Here is a 24156-nt window from a genome sequence, read left to right as displayed (position 1 = left end):
CTGGTTAATTTTGCTTGTGCCTGCCAAAATTATCTGACCACACCTCCCTTTATCCTGTGTGTAACACCCATTAACATCCTTCCCAACACACGTGTTTTGGGAGTCGCTGCTGTGGATCAAAGGATTAACCGGGATGTTTGCAGCCTGGGCTCATGAACCTGTCAGGCCAGCCCCAGGAGGAAGGTGGCCGCCTGTGGAGCATTTTGGGAAAACTGCAAAAGGCCTCGTTGATTCAGAAATGCTTCCTCTGCCTACTGTTGATGTCCCTCCATTAGGGTTCCATTGCCTGGGTCCGAGGCTTTACTCTCTGCTAAAATGTGGATGCTTCTGGGAGAGGGAATTTTGTGCCAGTTGCACAAGCATTTTCTAGTGGCTTTTTCAGTGCAGAGGCCTCACCTGCACGCCTAAACAGTCTCCCTTCTTTAGTAGAGCAGATGGATGCCTGCACGATGCTAGGAATGCTGGTGAGCTGGTGTCCAGAGCCTCCTGTGAAGGCATTGTTCACATTCTTCCCTGAGATGAGGTTTCCACCGGGGAAGGATGCCCAAGGCCATGGATTCCTAAGAGCCCTGGGAGGGAGGTCCCTGCAGGAGAAGGATGGGAAAAGGAGCAGAAGGGTAAGTCTGCTTACTTCTCAGCTATGCCCAAGGGCAGAAGTGACACACACATTTATATTCAGAGCTGTTATGTTTATGAATTGGCACATTCGAGATGTGTTTTGAGTCTAGATTAAACAAAAGTGAACCCCCCGTGAAACACATTAAGGGAGACTTAATGGTCATTGTGGTTTGTGGAAGGGGTTGGGTGGGGCATGCATTGCCCTGTGATGAAGCTTTTTTCAACTTTCATGACTGAATCCTTTCTGTGTGATTCTTAAAGCATTTGCAAGTAACGTTACTTTTTGCTCAAACAAATATTCTAACAAGTGTTATAAAAAAGGGGGCCTAGGTACATCCCATAAACACACCATACACACACCCCATCAGCATGAATCCTGATGTAGGAAAGGTACGTCAATGACTCGTACCGTATAAAGGATGCCTGACACGAACACACACAGGGCACCACGTATTGCTGTGTGTATTCATCCAGCCGTGCAAGGAACCAGAGGCAGAACTGGGCAGGCGGCTCACTGCCCCTGAGGCTCCCGGGCTTCACAGAGGTGCCCAGCCGGGCAGTGGTGACCTGGCTCAGCCTGAGTGGGACCCCCAACCCTGCAACCCTACAAATTTAGAGGGAAATCAGAGGGGTGACTCTCAAAAGAGGAGGCCCCGGATGAGAGGAGACTGTCCAGTTAGGAAGCCTGGCGTCCACAGCCTCAGCCTGCCCTCCTTTTGAGGCTCCTTCTAAGTGTCAGGACTGAACTGGAGCCTTCCCAGTGTCCTCTCTGCTCAGCAGGTTTCCAAGGGTTTCCACTCATGGTTGCAGTCTGAATTGCCTGAAACACGTCGGATTCCGTGATTATCTGTGGGTGGAGGTTTTAGTCGTATCAGTGTCCTTGCAGACTCTGCTGGCTTATCCTGCAGGTGCTGCGTGTTTGTTCAACTTTGTCAGCTACACAGAGCCTCCCTTTCTGCTTTCTGTAAAAGTCAGCATTTCTAGCTTGTCCCAGGGTAGCTTACCTGACTGAAATATAGCCAGTGACTCAGCAGTTTGTGGGAAATAGTCCTTTTCTGCCACATTGAGGGACTCTCTGCTGCTTTGTAAAAATTTCCAAAAGTAGAGATTTTTTTTTTTGTTGGTCATGTGAAAATTAACCAAGAATTCGCCAGAAAAATCTTCCTTGCTCTACGTTCCAGAGAGAGTAGAATCTTTGTATAGAAGCTAAAAGGCAGGAAAACGGATCTAGCATCTGGGAATTAAACTTTTTTGGGTATACTTGAAATATCCGGGGAAGCGAGTGTGCTGGCAGAGATCCTGAAATAGGCTCCCAGTTAGTGAAGAGAAACCCACGTTTGAACTGGTCCCCGAGGACTTTCCCCTTACCCTCCAGCCTGATGATGCTGAGGCTCTCGATGGCCACGTTTATGTGTGACAAGAGGCAAGTTGGTTGGACGTGTGCTGTCTGAATGGGTTTCCATAGATGGACAGCATGAATAAATCAGATCAAAGCCAACTTGCCTTTCTAGGTTACATCATTTGGGCAGTACTTGGAATAAAAATAGAAAAGGCTGTATGAGAAGCCAACCAGTGATGATTTCATTCCTTGTATGGAAAGAATACATCATTGTTATGTAGATAAAGTAATACAGAAACTGACAAAGAACAGAATAAAATGTAGGCAGAGTCCCTACCAGCCACATGTAAACATCATCCCCAGAGGATAACCATCATGTTGAACACCTTTGAAAGGCCCCAGAAACAGGGACAGAAGATGGACAGTTACACCAAAATGTATTTTCATTTTGATGGGCCCTGTTATTTCATGAAAGCATTAACTTGACTTCACTTGATTGAACAGGAAGAAATGAAACATTTAGAATCAAGAGATGCACATAAATTTCAAATAGATTTTTTTTTTCCTACAAGAGATGTTAGCTCCTGAAAGACTGATGTAAGGTTAAGGAATTAAGATTATAAATAACATTAGGAAGTTGAAGACATTATATATCTTTGAATTACAGTTTTCAGTTTCAGGTAATGTTAACTGTGTGCTATGAAATTTGAGGGTGCAATTTCACACTTTTCCATTTTGTCTTCTGATTTTCTTCACGGTTACATGATTTTCATGCCACGGTGGTATATATAACAGTCAGAGTTGCTCTGTGACCACATCCACATTTCTCACAGTTGTTTAATATGGGTTCTGTTTAAATGGATCCTCTCTCATCAGCCTTTGTCTGGCCAAACATTCTCCATTCTTGGGTTTTAGTCTTGTCTTGTTTTGTCTGGATTTCATCCTCAAGCAGTTTTATCAAGAAGGCTCATGATTTCTGTGTTTCCTGAGCTCTTTGATGCTGAAGAATCTCTCTGTTTTGCTCTTTGCTTGAGTGACATCTCGCCTGGATTTTCAGTGGGTCTCACATCCTTTTCTTCACAATGTCGTACTCATTGCTCCATTATTGTTCGGCATTTGGTGTCACTGAGTGAAGTACAAAACTCTTTTTTCTATCTCATAGGTTATTGGAGTTTTCTTTCAGAGTGTCTGAGTATTTTTTCTTTATCCTGTTTGTAAACATCTTGATGTTGACTCTTGTGGATATTATGAAGAAAAATCTAATGTTTTATCTGATCCCATAAAGTGATGATCAGTGTATATGAGTTGAGAACTACATGTTTATCATTGTGAAACCTACAGAATCATCACAACAGCTGCCATTTATTGATGTCTCTGTTCCAAACCCAGTTCTGTTCTACGTGTTTTAGGAGTATGATCTCAATTCTCCTATAAACTTTTGGAGCAAGAGCTATTATCCCTATTTTATAGATGAGAAAACTGAGCTGCTGAGACAATATACAACTTGCTGAGGGTTGCATACCTACTGAATAGAGCTCAGGTAAAAAGAGATAATTTTGCCTCTTTAAAGTTTTTAAACTTTAAAGTTTTGCCACATCCTGGTTTTTATTTTATGGTAGTTATTTAAGAGGTCTCTGTTGGAAGCAGGTGGCTGAAATGTATGCAGGACTGTGTACAAACTATATTGCAGCTTCCTGTGATTGCATAATTATGTCAAAACAAAAAGTTAAAAAAGAACAAAACATGAGCCAACGGATAGCTGATGCTGAATATTGAGAGTCACGGCAGAAACAAGGGAGAGCGTAACGACAGATGTCACCGGGGCTGCAGCCATCTGAGGGCCTGATGGGGCTGAGGAAGCCATTTCCCAGAAGCGCCACTCACTGTGTGGTGCTGGCAAATTGGTCCCTTTCTATGTAGGCTCTTTATTTGGACACCTGAGTGTCCTCATGACAGGGGGGCAGGCTACCCTCAGAAAAAAGCAGTTCACACACATAATGTTGGGGGGCCATGGGGAAGGCAGTGTAGCACAGAAAGACAAGTAGTGACTCTATAGCATCTTAGGACGCTGATGGACAGTGACTGCAGTGGGGTGTGGGGGCTCTTCATAATATGTGTCAGTGTAGTAACTGTGATGCTGCTCATGTGAAACCTTCTTAAGATTGTGTATCAATGGTACCTTAATAAAAAAATTACATAACCAAAAAAGAATGAGCACAGGAGGGGCACCTGTCTAGGGCATCAAACAAAGCTTCCCGAAGGACATGATGTCTAAGCTGTAAGCTGAAGTAACCATTAACCAAGGGAAGATGCCAGGATAGGTATTTCCAAATAGGAATCAATATTTACGGAGGCCTGTGGAAGACACAGCAAGGCACAATCAAGGAATTCTAAGTAGTACAATTAAGGAGTCAAGTGTAACATAGTGAGCAGTGACAAATAAGATGAAGAGTGAGCAGTAATAGGATTCAGAGGGCCTTCCATGTTATGCTCAGTTGTTTGGACTTCCTATAAAGAGAATAGGAAGCCATAGCAAGATTTTAAAAATAAGATTACATAATCTGATTTGGATTTTATGAAGACTACTCTGGCTGCTGAGTGGAGAAAGGACAGTGCAAAGGACAGGCAAATGAGATATGAAAATTTGCACCATGAAACAGGACACAGGATGCAGACCTTTCAGAAATTGACTCCTGTATCCTATATGCCTCCCCTCCAGCCCACAGGAATTGCTAGATGCCTAATGAATGCCAAGAAGGTAACAGGTCCAGATTAACACATCATTCAGTGCTGCTTTTAGAACCACTTGACCCCAGCCACTGAATGGGTTGGACATTCTACATATGTATATGCCATTTCATGGTGTAAACACAGTGCTTAGCATGTGGCAGTGATTAATATTAGATCTCTTTAATAACAGCTATCATTTATTCAGTGTAATTATGTACTAGATACTATTAAAATGCTTAAATGTTCACACATACACAAAAAAGAGATAGGCATTCAACTCAGAGCAGCATCAAGCAGAGACATCCTTCTTGATCAAAAGGGCTCGGGATGCAGGTCCTACTGAAGTGCGGTCCATACGCCTGGAAGCCTTTCCTGCCGCCCACCTATCAGAATCCTACTGAATCTTCTAGCTCTGCAAACAGCGTAACATCCTGTCTAATTCACTGTAAGGTTCCCTGTGCCTTGCGCGGTGAAGATTAACACCGCCTGCAGGAACAGAAGGCCCGGATGTTAAAAAGAAAGAAAAAGAAAAAGCAGTTCAACAGGGCACAGTGAAAGCTGACCTGGATGTGGAGCACTTCTGCAGTATTGAACTGATCAGTCAGATGTGCCCAGCGTTCATGTGGGAAAGGGCTACACTAGGCTGTGATTATGAGGAGGTAAAGACCATGGGGGGCATTCCTGGAGGGGGCAACAATATTCCAGAAGACTTCCTTGGAGAAAAATCAAGAAGACTAGGTCTTTGTGGACTTGGCAGAGGAAGGGGAATGTTCCATGGATACTGGCAGGTGTTGGAGCCTGGTGGTCAGAAAGAGGTGCAGCAGGTACGCAGGCTGGGAGGTCGTGATTCCTGGGTTATTGCTTATGGTGACAGGGTATTGTATGAAACATGTTGACTCTGAGATGACCTGTCTTTCTCGACTGGCCTGCAATCCATCTGTAGTCCACAGTTGCACCCTGCCTCCTGATCCCTGGCGCCTGTTGTCTCTGAATCTTCCTGGGAGTGTGCTTCAGGGAACGGCCTCCTCACCCCTGTCCTCTTTCCCTCCAGGCCCCTGGTATTTGGCAGACCCAGCCCTGCTGGCTGCTCACGGCTGCTTTGCAGCTTTAAGACCTCCCATCGTCTCTCTTGGCTTCTGTTGTCTCCTTTATTCTTTAAGCCCTAATGACTATCTCTTTATTTCTTTATTCTTATTTTACTAAACCTTGGGAAAGGGAAGAGATACATTCATGGGTTAAATTTGCAATATTCAAGTCATGTCTTAAAAATAGGACTGAGTCCACATGATCAGACGATCAGTGAAAAAATGTGTTGAAACATATTATATTTTAGAAGTAGGTAAAACGATTTAAAAACTGATTTTTCTTTGTGTATGTATTATCTGTTAGAGATGTAGTCAACATTTATTGGCTCTTCCACTCCTTTTGTGAAGTGAATAGAGACACTACAACTTTTATGAGAAATTGTAATGATAAACAGCAGGTGTGTTTCATAAGAGATTTTTTTTTTCACCCCACAAATTTCTCTTGGGGTATAAGATGAGGTATTAAACCAAACTGAATAGGTATTATGTGTCTGGTGAAACAAATCTCATAACACTGGAGCAGAATTCTTGTATAATGATATTTTCTCTTGGAGATTCTAGGATTTTCCTGAATACTTTAAACGATTATTATCATGATTTTGTTCTGCATGCATAGCTTTTTTTGAAATTCTTTGATGAAGAATAAAAACTATCAGCAGGCTGACCAGATAAACATTTCTATGAGGAAAAACCACTACTCATTCCAGGCAAGTAGTTATTATGTGAAGAAATAGCATGTTGACAATGTACAGTTACCTTTTCAAAGACGTCATTAACCCCAAATTGGACAGCTCTTTCTAGCCTTTCAAAATGTCTCTGATTCACAGGTGGCCACTTGTTCTCTGAAAAGCAGCTTCTCTCTGATGATTGCTTCTGGGTTTAGCCTGATTCATTCAGCTGCAAGCATACCTGAGACAGCTCTTCAGGAAACATAGCTCAGATGGCTGCTTTGGAAGAGCTCGTGCACAATTATTTCAGAGCTAAGATGATGGGTGATTGCTCCCCAGAAAGCAGAGGTTATCAGTGAGTCTGAAAGGACCCAGTTGTCTCCTTGGGTCCCCTGTCTCTGTCCCAAGCATAGAGGCCCTCAGTGATATTGGCATGAATGCATGGTGGCCCTTAGCCCGCTGCAGTGGTGGGATGTGCAATTTCTCATTTTTTAAAAAAGGCAAATATCAAGATCATTTTGCTATTATTTGATTATTAAGTACTTTACAAGGAGACTTTTTTTGTAACTTCCACCCACAATACTCCATCTACTGACCTCTATTTTTAATTTTCAGAAAATTGCTATAATATATACAACATAAAATTTACAATTTTAACTGTTTTTAAGTGTACAGTTCTGTGGCATAAAGTGCATTTACATTGCTGTGCAAGCATCATCACCATCCATCTCCAGAACTTTTCATCCTCTCAAGCAGAAACCCTGACCCCTTTAATGCTAACTCCGCACCCCTCCTATCCAGCCCCTGGCACCCACCACTCTAACCTGTTTCCAAAAAGTTGATGACTCTAGGTACTGAAGTGAGATCACGCAGTCTTTATCTTTTTGTGACAGGCTTATTTCACTTGGCATATGTCCACCAGGTTCATCCAAATTGTAGCAGGTTTCAGAATTTCCTTCCTTTTTGAGGCTGAGCCATATTCCATTGTATGGATAGGCCACATTTTGTCCATTCATCCATTGATGGACACTTGGGTTGCTAATACCTTTTAGATACTGTAAATAGTGCTGCTGTGAATGTGAATATACAGATATCTGTTCAAGACCATGATTTTTAGTTCCTTTGGGAATATACCCAGAAGGGAAATTGCTGGATTATAAGGTAGTTCTGTGTTTAATTTTTTGAGGAGCTACCATACTTTTTTCACAGTGGCTGCATCATTTTACACCCCCACCAGCCTCATTATTTTGTTAAGATAGCTTTTATTCATTGTCTCTGTGCTATGGACACTGATAAGCTCTATCTTTGTGGGTTTTTCTATTGTTTGGAATCAAAATATAATTTACATACCTCAAGATAGGTCCCTTTAAAGTGTATCATTCAGTGGATTTATAGCATGTTCACACAGTTTGTGACAATTACCACAAACTAATTCCAGAATATTTCCATGATAAGCCACTCATTCCTCTCTTCCTCAGCCCCTGGCAGTCACTAATCTACTTTTTGTCTCTATGGATTTGCCTATTCTGGACATTTCATACAATGGGAAGATAAGTGGTCTTTTGTGACTGGCTCCCTTCACTTAGTGCAATGTTTTCAAGGTTCATCTATGTTGTCGTAAGTACTACTACTTTATTTGTTTTTAGAGCAAATTCTATTCCACTGTGTGAGTAGACCTCATTTTGTCTATCCACTCATCAGCTAATGGGCATTCAGGTTGCTATTATGAATAATTCCTCTATGTATGTCCATATGCAAATTTTTGTGTGGATATTACTGTCTTGTTCTCTTGAGCGTATACTTGGGTCATACCGTAATTCTGTTTAACCATCTGTGGCGTTGCCAAACTGTTTCCATTTCACATTCCCATGAGCAGTATAGGAGGGCTCTGATTTTGCCATGTCCTCACCAACACTAGTTACTGTCTTGTTAGATAATAGTCATCCTAGAGGATATGACATGGTGTCTGATTGTGGTTTTGGTTTGTATTTTCCTGACTAATGATGTTGACCATCTCTTCATGTGCTTGTTGGCCATTTGCAGATCTTCACTGAGAAATGCCTGCTCAGATCAGTTGCCCATTTTTAATTGCATTGTCTTGTTGCTGCTGAATGGTGTCTGACTTATTTGATCCTCACTGAGTAAGGATGGGGCTGTCATTGTGTCTTATTGTAGATGAGAAAAACTGAGATGCACAGAGGCTAACACAGGTGGAGAGCTGGAATTCCACTCCAGGTTTGTGAGATGCCAGCATCTCAACTCCTACCCACCAGGTGACACTATTCTAACTGGGGCTCTTGCCGCTGTGAGATATCCCGGTGACCACTGTGTGTCAAGGTTGTCTCGGCATCAAGGGCTTTCCAGTTGAATGGCACTTAGGGATTGTGTTCTGAATGCACTTTTTAAACATAACTCTTTAGATGAGTAGCTAAACTTCTGTTTTTAAAACCATCAGATCAACCACATTTCCATTCTCCATTGGCTGTGCTGATGACAGGAAAACAGAGCTTATTTGTGGCTTCCTTGAGTTCCTTTATGCCCTGTTGATGTGTATCAGAGCATTCAGTGGCCCAGAAGCCTAAAGCATAGCCTCTCTGGGGTCTGGCCATATTTCCTTAGGGGTCTAGACATTCAACTGGAACCTTGATTTTCCAACCTTTGCATGTGTGGCAAGTCTCTCTCTCCTTTACGTGTCACAGAATTCTTTTGTCATAGTTGAGATCATTGTCAGTGTGTTGTGGACTCTTCACTTTTATATGCAAACACCTCAAACATACAGTGCTTCATGAACTTAAGCAAGAACTTGTTACAAAGGATTATGAGGTACCACCCCTGGAGATACTAGTTCAGTAAGTCTGGGGTGAGCCTGACCTAATCAGGTGATTACTTAAAGGAATTGGACCCTCCCTGAAGTCAGAGTGATTGGAAGCCTGACGGGGGCCTGTGGAGGCGGCCATGTAGCCAGGAAATGTGGCAGAGCTTAGAATTGCTGAGAGGCCACCAGCTGACAGCCAGCATGGAAATGAGGCCTCAGTCCTGCCACCACAAAGAACTGAATCCTGCCAACAGCCTGAGGCCCAGATGAGACCACAGCCCAGCTCGCACCTTGACTGTGGCCTGGTAAGACTGCACAGAGGACTCAGGTAACCTGTGTCCTTATTCCTGACTCACGGAAACTGTAAGGTAATACATTTGTGTGGTTTTAAGTCACCGTGTTTGTGGCAATAGAAAAGGAACACAGAATGAAGCAAGCTTTTACTTTGCCACCCCTGACCCAAAATGTCTGCTGCTTCATTATGCAGAGCAGAGGACCCCGCCCCCCCCAATCTCTTCCTCTTCCTCGGATTGGGCCTCCACTTCAATAACCAAAACACTCATGGGCCAGCATCCCAAATAAAACATCGTGGTGGTGTGTGTACTTTTACCACCAAAAACAGGTCTTAGAAACTTCGAAGGCACAGTTTTTCTTTCTTTTGGACCAGTCGAATTTTATAGCACTTTCTTGTTAGCAGAACAAACAAATCTAGGTGGTTGAGAATTTCTGTTTTCCAAGTATGTCCTATATCTCAAAGGTAACTGTTCCTTATTGCTGTGCATTTCAGTGTAATCTTTCCCAGCCTGACTGTTTGCCCCTTGGGAATGAGGACCAGCGGTCTGTCTGTCCTCTATGATGTACCATGCTTAGCTAATGACCGGGCTCACAGAACATGCAAAAAATAACGTGTGTGGCACATGTACTCCGTTGTACCTCGTCTCCCCCTTACTGGGGGCACTGCAAGGCTTGTTGTTTATCCAGTGAATACTGTCAGCCAAAACGCGTAATCACACCTCCTTTGAGAGGGAAGGGGCCTAAGAGAGCACCCTGTTCCTGTCTCGCACTCTGCAGGTAAGCAACAGAAGGACAGAAAGCTTCTTTTTAAAAAAATAAATAGCTCCTTGAAGTACAGTTTTAAAACTGTGTCTAGAAGGCCTAGAAGTGCCAAAACTGAAAAAAATAATGATTTAAAAATATTTTTGAAATTCAGTAATTTCTGGCCTCAGGAAATATCTGCAGTGTGATAACCAGGAGCCAAGAGACTTCAGTGGAAGACAAAGGGCTCCCTAGGTGGTTTGTCTTTGTTATGCCAGGATCTTCTTTGGCTGGGCACTTAGCATCCATGCCAGCAGGGTTATGCTGCTTGGCATGTGGGATAAATAACACAAAGAGAAACCTTTCCATTTAAAACAGAGCCTACTGGGGGCTGAATTCCCACCCATTTAGAGTTTAGTAGAATGAAACAGTTTCTAAAAAGCTTTTAAACATGGTGCTTGTGCCACATATACTTGTACTCTGTTAAGCCTCAAAACAAAAGAGGAAGTTGTTTGCGTTATTCCAGAGAATTCGGACCTATTTCCAGAGCGGCTGTCTTTTTCCTAAAACCTGAACTGGTTTTGTCCAATCCATTGCAATTACTGGTGGCTTTGCAATATTAAAACAAACAGAAAACAAAATGAAATTACCGCCCCATCCCCCACTCAAACCTCTTGAATAGCTGTTAAGTTTACTTCAGTTAAATTGCAATGGATCTCAAACTGTGCTGTGCAGAAGGTAGAAAATCTGGATTCCATTTCTGTCCTGGCCCCTGAGGTCTAACATCTCCTGTGAGCTCAGTCTGCTTTTAAGTGTTTTAACTATTCAGGTATATGGTCTCTTTAATTTTCTGGGAAGCTCAGCATTGACCAGCGGACACCTATCAGGTCGCCAGCCATGATGAGCCATCACCTTGCCTTCTGTTCATTGTTGGGGTCGGCAAAGCGTTCCCATAAAGGGCCGGATGCCAGACACTTCCGGCTCTGCTGTGATCGCTCAGCTCTGCCGTTGAAGCACTAAAAGGCTGCATCCAATACAACTTTGTTCTAAAATTTTTTTCATTTTACCAAAGCAGGTGACTGTGACATTTCTCCCCAGGCTTCTGTTTACTGACCCCCTGTTCCATGGGTCACTTTTCAAGGATCTGGGATTGGACAAAATGAAGGGATGGAGACCTAGAGAGACAGTCTGCTGGTCTTTTAAACCGGGTGTGATAGGATGAGCTGTATTTGGCTATGGGAGCTCCTACTTAAGTGGGTGAACTTGGGCCGTTACATCTCTGATCTCAAGCTCCTATACCCAAAACACTAGGATAACCAAAGTGACTTCCCTGGGCACTGACCACTGGAACCCTCGCCGTCTAATTTGCTCCTCACTGTAGCCCCACGAGGCAGTGAGTCTCCTGTTTTGCTGCTCATGTGAATCGCCTGTGGAGTTTGTGAGCAGCCCAGTGTACAGGCTCCACCCTTTACTATCGCAGGCGAATCCCCGGGGGCGGTGCTTGGCGTCAGCATTTGTAAAGTTTCCCAGATGAGTATGGGGCAGCCAAGTTTGAGAAGCAGTGTGGTCAGGCAGGTCCTCTCATCATCTCTATTGTATGGAGTTCCCAGGGGTAAGCCTGCCACAGGATCCCGGCAAGGAAGTGGGCAAAGCGGGAGTCAAACTCAGGTCATTAAAATTCCAGTACTTGTGCTTTTTTACTCACTGTGTTATTTTGATCCCCCAACTGAGGTGAGAGTCATGAGCCAGTGAAAAAAGCGGGGTGTGCTTGTGTGGGGAGTTTATAAACACTGTAGCACAATGTGTATCATCATCATTCTTTGTCTGTGGTGCATAATAAATTACCACAAACTTAAAGCAATACCCATTTGTTATATTTTCTGTGGGTCAGAAGTCTGGGCAAGGCTTCTCTGGGTTCTCTGCCTACGGTCTGACGGGGTCTCACTTTCAAATCAAAGTGTTGGCTGGCCTGTGTTCTCATCTGGAGACTGGACTGTGGAAAGATCCTTTTTCAAGCCTCCTTACATTGTTGGTGGAATTCACGTCCTTGTAGCCGTGGTACTCATGACATCTTGCTCCTTCAAGGTCAGCAAAAGAGCATCCCTGGAGCTAAAGTCTCGGGTTTCAGAGAAAGCTAGGGCCGGCTTTACAGGGCTGACCTGGTTAGGTCAGGCCTGCCGATGGCTATCTCCTTTCTTAAAAAAATAGACTTGATTTTTTGGAGAAGTTTTAGGTACACAGCAAAAATGAGGGGAATGACAGAGATTTCCCACTTACTCCTTCCCCCCACCACATGTATCGCCTCTCCCTCTATCAACATCCGACATCAGAGAAGTAATTTGTTACAACTGATGAATGTACGCTGACACATCACGATCCCCCAGAGTCCATAGTCTACATTACAACGCACTTTCGTATTGTACATTCTCTGGGTCTCCTCAAATGTTGAGTAGTGTACAGGTGAAGCTCAATTCCCCTGCTAGGAATCTGGCCTCCTGTATCTTGGGTTCATTCAGCAGCTCTAGTCTTTGGGTTTAAAGAGAACTTCCCTGTGGCAATTTGCATTTAGGGGCTAGGGATTGAAAGAAGGATCTGAACACCTCTTCAAGGTTAAGGATCACTTTGAGAAATCCTTCTAACACCCTAGGCTAGGGGTTGGCAAAGCACAGCCCCTCCTGTTGCCTGTTGTTGTGCAGCCCACAGGCTAAGAATGGTTTATGCATTTTTAAATGGTTGGAAAATGATAAAAAAAAATATTTCCTGAAATGTGGAAATTATGTTACTGTTAGATTTCAGTGTCCAGACATAAAGTTTTATGAGAACCCAGCCACACCCACTTATGTACACATTGTCCATGGCTGCACCTTAGGTGCAGCAGTGGGGTTGAGTGGGTGCTATGGCGACTGTATGATCTGCAGAGCCTGAAATATTTACTCTCTGGCTCTATATAGAAAAGCTTTGCCAACCACTGCCTTAGGTCATAGGGTAAGCCAAGTGGAGTAAAAACATGCACAACTTGGAGAAGACGTAGAACAAAACATTCTTCCAAGCTGTAAAATAAGTAGAAGGAAAGCATACTGCATTGTGAGTGGCTTGCAAAGGATGGTCAGTAACTGGTTATGAAAAGATTGGCGAGAGACTGGGAAACATGAGTCCATTTACAGTCAAGTCAGTTTCAATGTTTGCGTCTACCAATGCCAATTCAAATATAGAAATGAAAATGAACAGCACTATATAATGTTTCCAGTTCTGGCAAGAGTTCTGGGTAATTGGGGCCCTTGGATGTGTTATCTGATTCCATCCATGTCTGCTTCTTCTGGAAAATTCTATGGAGATGATGAAGGAATGGCCCATAAGTTTGAAAGGCATACTGAGGCTCTGTTTCACCCTGAAAATAAATCAAGCTGGGTGCTGCACCATTTGAACATGCTAAGATCTGTTTTCCTCCTTTTCTTCTTACACTCCTGCCTTTTTATCTTAATCAATCGGATTGTGTTCTGCTTTACTCATGTCAGATATTATCCATCACCCAAGCTGGACTTACCAAGGCCAGCTCTCAGCACTGGCAGTTTGCCAGTGAACAGACAGTTCAAAATTCTTGCCCTTCTGGAGCTTACAGTTCTAGCAGAGGAGTCAAAGAAATCCATAAGATGAGTATGTAAAGTGCACCACATGTTGGATAGTAAAGAGAGGTAGCAAGAAAACTCCAGTGGGTAACCAGCATCACGTATGTTCAGGCTTGGGTGTGTTGCAGTTCCAGGTAAAGTGGCCAGTGGTGGTTGGGAGGCTCCCGAGAGAGGTCCTGCGGGTTGGTCTGGATGATCAGTACCATCATCAACAAACATTGGTGGGTACCTGAGTGTGCCCCGGTAGGCCAGCAACTAGCTCAACTAAGATGGAATGGAAATGTCCAGAAGTCACTGGAAAACCTCTCCCAATTCCTACCTCGCTAATTCCAAATTCAAGACAATGCTTTGCTGGAAACACAGCTTCTCAAGTGAATTACTGTGATTGAATGAATCCAGGCAGCGTTCAATGATCGATGAAATGGCCACCTCCTGGCTGTGGGACCTAATTTCCATTCTGTGCTCTTTCCTGATGGTGGAGACGGTTGCTGGAGGTGCTTATTTTCATGGCCCCACATGGAGGTTGCCTGCGCTGTACCTTTTTACGGACCTAGCACCTCCCAAGTGGGATTTAGATGGATTTAAATAGGCAGGTTTGGTCAGTAACTCTGAAACTCTGCAAAACTGAGCTTTCCTTCTTTTTCTTAACTTGTTTTGTACTGATTAAAATACTCAATCATCACCTTAAGGTAATAGCTCCAATTAAGATTCAGTTTGCTTTGTCTGTTCTCAGGAAGTAATTTTGAGTTTATATGCTGCATTTCATTGCTTAGAATAATTTTGAACACGTGAAATGGGTATTAATGTATACACATAAGCATATCTACATGAATAAAATGACATGAAAAATATAAAATATGTTTAATGTATTACATGTGTATGTATATATGATGTTACATACAATTACATGTATATGTTGTCCAGTTGCATGCAAATAACCAGATAACTTATTTGTGATATATCTGTTTTTAACCAAATATTTATGAGGACATATTTATGCAAAGTGTCTCCCTTGTTTGTTTTGGAAATTTTTTTTTAAAACTGAGTAAGAAACTGGAGTTTAACTTATTTCTGGAAAGGAGTTGATGTAATTTGAATAAAAAGCAAACCGACTTTCCAATTGGGTTTGAAATGTAATTCATGATATAAATTTTTTGGAAAATGGTTATTGTTCTTTCTAGGAACCTGAACAGGTTTTAGAAGGGCTCTCTGTTTTCCTTGGAAAATTAATAGAGATAACACAGTCATTCAGAGGAAGGATAAAGTTAAAAACAAGCCAGTTCCACAGATAAAAGCATCCCCCCCTCCAGAGGCGGCAGGGGAGGCCTCCTTCCCCTCTTTGAGCAGAGTCTCCCTTCCAAAGCTCATTGGTGTCTTTATACAAATAAAAAAGGGCCCAGAGCCCTTGTGGAAATCTTTGCTCGAGGCCCGGAATCCAAACTTAGAGATAAAAACATCCTAATTGGATGAAACCTCTCCTTTTTCCCATTCGTAAGTACTACTTGTGTATAATCTATGTCCAAAATTAAATTTTTTCCATATAGGACATAAAAGTCACTGATTCTGTTCCCTTGACATTACTGCAAATGAAAAGCCATCGGAAAATGTCCACTCTTTCCAATTATTATCTCCATGTAGATTTCATTCTCCCCAGGTTCCTGGGTGACGGCACCCGGGGTCATCCTGGGGGCCCTGGTCCCTCTCTCTCACGTTATGGTCTGGGATATGGCATAGACACCAGGATTTTTTAAAGCCCCCCCACCCCTGCCGATGATCCTAACACTCTGGCATTCTCCCACTGGAGGAGTATTATCTGGTCACCCACAATTATCTAATCACCTAATCATTATCTATCACCAAGAGCCTCAGCAAACTGCATTTAATCTCTGTCATTCTCATCCCATCGATTAAAAGAAGTGACTCTCCTCCCTCAAAGGACAAGACAGTCAGTGCCCGGGTTGACTGGACTCCGTATAGCCTTGAACTTGTATTGTTTGGGCATTTTGATTCTGTGGATAATCCGAGATGTGCAGAAGCTCTGGAGCAAGCATTTGGGATGTGACCCAGGGGGTGACAGAGCCGATTTACGTGTGTGAGGAGGCAAGATGGGGGCTGCGTTGATTGTTTCCTTCCACTTCAGTGTCGTGTGTGGGCTCTGGGCACTTCTGATTCAGGGAGAGGAGAAGCCAGGCAGCCAGGGTGGTCCTGGGCTGCTGTTGGCATTGCCCAAACATTGCCAGGGAGATGGGTGGCGTGCGAACCTGCCAGCCCGTCTTCTCCTCATCCCGGTTGCTGTGGGGTAGATAGGTGAATGGGCTGGGGCAGCAGATAACTCAGCAGAGAGGCTGTCTTCTAAAAGATCTAATGTGTTGTTCCTAGCCCTATGTCGTGGTTTCTTTTTTTTTTTTAATTTTTTAAAATTTTGGTATCATTAATCTACAATTACATAAAGAATATTATGTTTACTAGGCTCCCCCTTCACCAAGTCCCCCCCACATACTGTCCATAAGTGTAGTAAGATGCTGTAAAATCACTACTTGTCTTCTCTGTGTTGCACAGCCCTCCCCGTGCCCCCCACACACTATACATGCTAATCGTAATGCCCCCTTTCTTTTTCCCCACCCTTATCCCTCCCTTCCCTCCCATCCTCCCCAGTCCCTTTCCCTTTGGTAACTGTTAGTCCATTCTTGAGTTCTGTGATTCTGCTGCTGTTTTGTTCCTTCAGTTTTCCTTTGTTCTTATACTCCACATATGAGTGAAATCATTTGGTACTTGTCTTTCTCCACCTGGTTTATTTCACTGAGCATAATACCCTCTAGCTCCATCCATGTTGTTGCGAATGGTAGGATCTGTTTTTTTCTTATAGCTGAGTAATATTCCATTGTGTATATGTACCACATCTTCTTTATCCATTCATCTACTGAGGGACATTTAGGTTGCTTCCATATCTTGGCTATTGTAAACAGGGCAGCGATAAACATAGGGGTGCATCTGTATTTTTCAAACTGGAGTGCTGCATTCTTAGGGTAAATTCCTAGAAGTGGAATTCCTGGGTCAAATGGTATTTCTATTTTGAGCATTCTGAGGAACCTCCATACTGCTTTCCACAATGGTTGAACTAATTTACATTCCCACCAGCAGGGTAGGAGGGTTCCCCTTTCTCCACAACCTTGCCAACATTTGTTGTTGTTTGTCTTTTCAATGATGGCGATCCTTACTGGTGTGAGGTGATATCTCATTGTGGTTTTAATTTGCATTTCTCTGATGACAAGCGATGTGGAGCATCTTTTCATGTGCCTGTTGGCCACCTGGATTTCTTCTTTAGAGAACTGTCTATTCAGCTCCTCTGCCCATTTTTAATTGGATTATTTGCTTTTTGTTTGTTGAGGTGTGTGAGCTCTTTATATATTTAGGATGTCAACCCTTTATCAGATCTGTCATTTATGAATATATTCCCCCATACTGTAGGATACCTTTTTGTTCTATTGATGGTGTCCTTTGCTGTACAGAACCTTTTCAGCTTGATATAGTCCCACTTGTTCATTTTTGCTTTTGTTTCCCTTGCCCAGGGAGATATGTTCATGAAGAAGTCACTCATGTTTATGTCCATGAGATTTTTGCCTATGTTTTTTTCTAAGAGTTTTATGGTTTCATGACTTACATTCAGGTCTCTGATCCATTTCAAATTTACTTTTGTGTATGGGGTTAGACAGTGATCCAGTTTCATTCTCTTACATGTAGCTGTCCAGTTTTGCCAGCACCATCTGTTGAAGAGACTGTCATTTCCCCATTGTATGTGCATGGCTCCTTTATCGTGTATTAATTGGCCATATATGTTTGGGTTAATGTTTGGAGTCTCTATTCTGTTCCACTGGTCTGTGGCTCTGTTCTTGTGTCAGTACCAAATTGTCTTGATTACTGTGGCTTTGTAGTAGAGCTTGAAGTTGGGGAGTGAGATCCCACCCCCACTTTCTTCTTCCTTCTCAGTATTGCTTTGACCATTTGGGGTCTTTGGTGGTTCCATATGAATTTTTGAACTATTTGTTCCAGCTCATTGAAGAATGCTGTTGGTAATTTGATAGGGATTGCATCAAATCTGTATATTGCTTTGGGCAGGATGGCCATTTTGATGATATTAATTCTTCCTAGCCAGGAGCATGGGATGAGTTTCCATTTGTTAGTGTCCTCTTTAATTTCTCTTAAGAGTGTCTTGTAGTTTTCAGGGTATCGGTCTTTCACTTCCTTTCTTAGGTTTATTCCTGGTATTTTATTCTTTTTGATGCTATTGTGAATGGAATTGTTCTTCTGATTTCTCTTTCTATTAGTTCATTGTTAATGTATAGGAAAGCCACAGATTTCTGTGTGTTAATTTTGTATCCTGCAACTTTGCTGAATTCCAATATTCTAGTAGTTTTGCAGTGGAGTCTTTAGGGTATTTTATGTACAATATCACATCATCTGCAAATAGCGACAGTTTAACTTCTTCTTTACCAATCTGGATTCCTTGTATTTCTTTGTTTTGTCCAATTGCCATGGCTAGGACCTCAGTACTATGTTGAATAACAGTGGGAGAGTGGGCATCCCTGTCTTGTTCCCGATCTCAGAGGAAAAGCTTTCAGCCTCTCGCTGTTCAGTATGATGTTAGCTGTGGGTTTATCATATATGGCTTTTATTATGTTGAGGTACTTGCCCTCTATGCCCATTTTATTTAGAGTTTTTATCATGAATGGGTGTTGAATTTTGTCAAATTCTTTTTCAGCATCGATGGAGATAATCATGTGGTTTTTGTCCTTTTTGTTGATGTAGTGGATGATGTTGATGGATTTTCAAATGTACCATCCTTGCATCCCTGGGATGAATCCCACTTGGTCATGGTGTACGATACTTTTGATGTATTTTTGAATTCTGTTTGCTAATATTTTGTTGAGTATTTTTGCATCTATGTTCATCAGTGATATTTGTCTATAGTTTTCTTTTTTGTGAGGTCTTTGCCTGGTTTTGGTATTAGGGTGATATTGGCTTCAAAGAATGAGTTTGGGAGTATTCCCTCCTCTTCTATTTTTTGGAAAACTTTAAGGAGAATGGGTATTATGTCTTCTCTGTATGTCTGATAAAATTCTGAGGTAAATCCATCTGTCACTGGGGTTTTGTTCTTGGGTTGTTTTTTGATTACCAATTCAATTTCATTGCTGGTAATTGGTCTGTTTAGATTTTCTGTTTCTTTCTGGGTCAGTCTTGGAAGGTTGTATTTTTCTAGGAAGTTGTCCATTTCTCCTAGGTATTCCAGCTTCTTAGCATATAGGTTTTCATAGTATTCTCTAATAATTCTTTGTATTTCTGTGGGGTCCGTCGTGATTTTTCCTTTCTCGTTACTGATTCTGTTGATGTGTGTTGACTCTCTTTTTCTCTTAACAAGTCTGGCCAGAGGCTTATCTATTTTGTTTATTTTGTCAAAGGACCAGCTATTGGTTTCATTGATTTTGTCTATTGTTTTATTCTTCTCAATTTTATTTATTTCTTCTCTGATCTTTATTATGTCCCTCTGTCTGCTGACCTTACGCCTCATTTGTTCTTCTTTTTCCAATTTTGATTATTGTGACATTAGACTATTCATTGGGATTGTTCTTCCTTCTTTAAATATGCCCAGATTGCTATATACTTTCCTCTTAAGACTGCTTTTGCTGCATCCCACAGAAGTTGGGGCTTAGTGGTGTTGTTGTCATTTGTTTGCATATATTGCTGGATCTCCATTTTAATTTGGTCATTGATCCATTGACTATTTAGGAGCAAGTTGTTAAGCCTCCATGTCTTTGTGAGCCTTTTTGCTTTCTTTGTACAATTTATTTCTAGTATTATACCTTTGTGGTCTGAAAAGTTGGTTGGTAGGATTTCAATCTTTTGGAATTTACTGAGGCTCTTTTTTTGGCCTAGTATGTGGTCTACTCTGGAGAATGTTCCATGTGCACTTGATAAGAATGTGTATCCTGTTGCTTTTGGATGTAGAGTTCTATAGATATCTATAAGGTCCATCTGTTCTAGTGTGTTGTTCAGTGCCTTCGTGTACTTATTTTCTGTCTGGTGGATCTGTCCTTTGGAGTGAGTGGTGTGTTAAAATCTCCCAAAATGAATGTATTGCATTCTATTTCATCCTTTAGTTCTGTTAGTATTTGTTTCACATATATTGGTCTCTTGTATTGGGTGCATATATGTTTATAATGGTTATATCCTCTTGTTGGATTGAGCCCTTTATCATTATGTAATGTCCTTCTCTATCTCTTGTTACTTTCTTTGTTTTGAAGTCTATTTTGTATGATCCTAGTATTGCAACACCTGCTTTTTTCTCCCTGTTGTTTGCATGAAATATCTTTTTCCATCCCTTGACTTTTATTTATTTTTTTGTAGATAATTATTTTTTATTGAAGGGTAGTTGACACACGGTATTACATTACATTAGTTTCAGGTGTACAACATAGTGATTCAACATTTATATACATGACAATTCTAGGTACCAGCTATCACCATACCAAGCTGTTACAATATCTCGACTATATTCATTACATCCCGGTTACTCATTATTTTACCATTGGAAGTGTATACTTTTTTTTTTTTTTGTGAGAGCATCTCTCATATTTATTGATCAAATGATTGTTACCAACAATAAAATTCTGTATAGGGGAGTCAATGCTCAATGCACAATCATTAATCCACCCCAAGCCTAATTTTCATCAGTCTCCAATCTTCTGAGGCATAACAAGCATGTTCTTACATGGAGAACAAATTCGTACATAGTGAATAAGTTCTTACATGGTGAACAGTACAAGAGCAGCCATCACAGAAACCTTCGGTTTTGCTCATGCATTATGAACTATAAACAGTCAGTTCAAATATGAATACACATTTGATTTTTATACTTGATTTATATGTGGATACCACATTTATCTCTTTATTATTATTATTTTTAATAAAATGCTGAAGTGGTAGGTAGATACAAGATAAAGGTAGAAAACATAGTTTAGTGTTGTAAGAGAGAAAATGTAGATGATCAGGTGTGTGCCTGTAGACTATGTGTTAATCCAAGCTACACCAGGGCAATAAAACATCCACGTATGCAGAAGATTTCTCTCAGAACAGGGGGGGTGAGGTTCTAAGCCTCACCTCTGTTGATCCCCAATTTCTCACCTGATGGCCCCCCTGTGACTGTGCCTGTCTTAGGTTGTTCCTCCCTTGAGGAATCTTACCCGTCTCTGGCTAACCAGTCATCTTCCGGGGCCATACAGGGAAATGTAAAGTTGGTAAGTGAGAGAGAAGCCTTATTGTTTGAAATGGTTAGCTTTTTATTTCTTTGCATATTTATGCCCTGTAGCTTCAATGCCCAGCATTTGTCCTAAGGTATCTTTACCACTTGGAAGAATTATGACACTCGGTAAATTTGATATGAGGCACGAATTCTATTTAAGGGTTGTAATTAGGAAGGAAGAAGAAAAGCTATAGAAGTAGCAGGCAGCAGAAAACATGGGAAGATTGATTATTTCTTTGACATATCTTCTTGTAGAGTAACTTCAGCATGTATAGGTTTTAAGCTACTACTTAAATTGTGCACACACATTAACATAATAGGAGTATAGTTACATAACCAAAGCATACCTGTAATTACCAGCCATCCCCAGTGAAACCAAGAAAACCAGTTAGGCACCTTAGGCATTTGTGAAAACTTATCTATGATATGGTGGATATTGTCCAACTGAACTTGAACAATCTGAGAGAAATCAGACAAATTAAAACAACCCATTCCTGGGGAATGTTCACATTCCTTATGTTCTTTTAACAGTAAATAGTGTGTAGTTATAAGACTTTGGAGCGCTAAAATTTGCACTTCTCCTAATTCTTGGTTGAGTTCCAACAGTATAGATCCAGTCAAATTTGTTGTTTTACTGTATGCACAGGCCAGCTTAGATATCTCCTTCCTCATTCCCATGGCAAGTCCAGGAGCTGGTGGGATGAGTGCATCTACAGCTGTAGCAGTGTGTGGATCTTTGTTGGGGTTTTTTGATGATCGTCTTCTGGCATGAGTCTTCCAGAGAGTGCTGAGATTGGAAGTTCTTTATCATATCATATCTTAGTTCATTTTTGGGGTAGCCCAATTAGGCTTTGATCCTCTGTATAAACACAAACAGACCCTTTGCCTACACTTTTATATGCCCTTTATACTCTTGTGTAGAACTCATTGGAGGTTACCACACAGGAACTGCCCTTTTTTTTTTTTTGGTATCACTAATCTACACTTACATGATGAATATTATGTTTACTAGGCTTTCCCCTATACCAGGACCCCCTATAAACCCCTTTACAGTCACTGTCCATCAGCATAGCTAAATGTTGTAGAATCACTACTTGCCTTCTCTGTGTTGTACAGCCCTCCCTTTTCTCCTACCCCCCCCATGCATGCTAATCTTAATACCCCCCTACTTCTCCTCCCCCTTATCCCTCCCTACCCACCCATCCTCCCCAGTCCCTTTCCCTTTGGTACCTGTTAGTCCATTCTTGAGTTCTGTGATTCTGCTGCTGTTTTGTTCCTTCAGTTTTTCCTTTGTTCTTATATTCCACAGATAAGTGAAATCATTTGGTATTTCTGTTTCTCCACTTGGCTTGTTTCACTGAGCATAATACCCTCCATCTCCATCCATGTTGCTGCAAATGGTTGGATTTGCCCTTTTCTTATGGCTGAGTAGTATTCCATTGTGTATATGTACCACACCTTCTTTATCCATTCATCTATCGATGGACATTTAGGTTGCTTCTAATTCTTGGCTATTGTAAATAGTGCTGCGATAAACATAGGGGTGCACTGATCTTTCTCATACTTGATTGCTGCATTCTTAGGGTAAATTCCTAGGAGTGCAATTCCTGGGTCAAATGGTAAGTCTGTTTTGAGCATTTTGATGTACCTCCATACTGCTTTCCACAATGGTTGAACTAACTTACATTCCCACCAGCAGTGTAGGAGGGTTCCCCTTTCTCCACAGCCTCGCCAACATTTGTTGCTGTTTGTCTTTTGGATGGCAGCCATCCATACTGGTGTGAGGTGATACCTCATTGTAGTTTTAATTTGCATTTCTCTGATAATTAGCGATGTGGAGCATCTTTTCACGTGTCTGTTGGCCATCTGTATTTCTTTTTTGGAGAACTGTCTGTTCAGTTCCTCTGCCCATTTTTTAATTGGGTTATTTGTTTTTTGTGTGTTGAGGCGTGTGAGCTCTTTATATATTCTGGACGTCAAGCCTTTATCGGATGTGTCATTTTCAAATATATTCTCCCATACTGTAGGGTTCCTTTTTGTTCTATTGATAGTGTCTTTTGCTGTACAGAAGCTTTTCAGCTTAATATAGTCCCACTTGTTCATTTTTCCTGTTGTTTTCCTTGCCCGGGGAGATATGTTCAAGAAGAGGTCACTCATGTTTATGTCTAAGAGGTTTTTGCCTATGTTTTCTTCCAAGAGTTTAATGGTTTCATGACTTACATTCAGGTCTTTGATCCATTCTGAGTTTACTTTTGTATATGGGGTTAGACGATGGTCCAGTTTCATTCTCCTACATGTAGCTGTCCAGTTTTGCCAGCTCCATCTGTTGAAGAGACTGTCATTTCGCCATTGTATGTCCATGGCTCCTTTATCAAATATTAATTGACCATATATGTCTGGGTTAATGTCTGGATTCTGGATTCTCTAGTCTGTTCCATTGGTCTGTGGCTCTGCTCTTGTGCCAGTACCAAATTGTCTTGATTACTATGGCTTTATAGCAGAGCTTGAAGTTGGGGAGTGAGATCCCCCCTACTATATTCTTCTTTCTCAGGATTGCTTTGGCTATTCGGGGTCTTTGATGTTTCCATATGAATTTTTGAATTATTTGTTCCAGTTCATTGAAGAATGTTGCTGGTAGTTTCATAGGGATTGCATCAAATCTGTATATTGCTTTGGGCAGGATGGCCATTTTGATGATATTAATTCTTCCTAGCCACGAGCATGGGATGAGTTTCCATCTGTTAGTGTCCCCTTTAATTTCTCTTAAGAGTGACTTGTAGTTTTCAGAGTGTAAGTCTTTCACTTCCTTGGTTAGGTTTATTCCAAGGTATTTTATTTTTTTTGATGCAATTGTGAATGGAGTTGTTTTCCTGATTTCTCTTTCTGTTGGTTCATTGTTAGTGTATAGGAAAGCCACAGATTTCTGTGTGTTGATTTTGTATC

General features: G+C 41.6%; 1 long non-coding RNA gene across 2 annotated transcripts in view; it reads left to right on the top strand.

Moving 5' to 3' along the window:
• Positions 1-257: 257 nt before the first annotated feature.
• LOC130681868 (uncharacterized) overlaps positions 258-24156 on the top strand; it is a 204061-nt gene continuing 180162 nt past the window's right edge. For both annotated transcript variants that reach the window (XR_008995079.1, XR_008995078.1), the window contains exon 1: positions 258-617. This is a non-coding gene — a long non-coding RNA (uncharacterized LOC130681868). The remainder of the gene's footprint in view (positions 618-24156) is intronic.

This window comes from Manis pentadactyla, chromosome X (genome assembly GCF_030020395.1).
Source record: "Manis pentadactyla isolate mManPen7 chromosome X, mManPen7.hap1, whole genome shotgun sequence".
Taxonomy (NCBI): Eukaryota; Metazoa; Chordata; class Mammalia; order Pholidota; family Manidae; genus Manis; species Manis pentadactyla.
The sequence above is the reverse complement of the archived record's forward strand: the minus strand, read 5'-3'. Positions and strand labels throughout refer to the sequence as shown.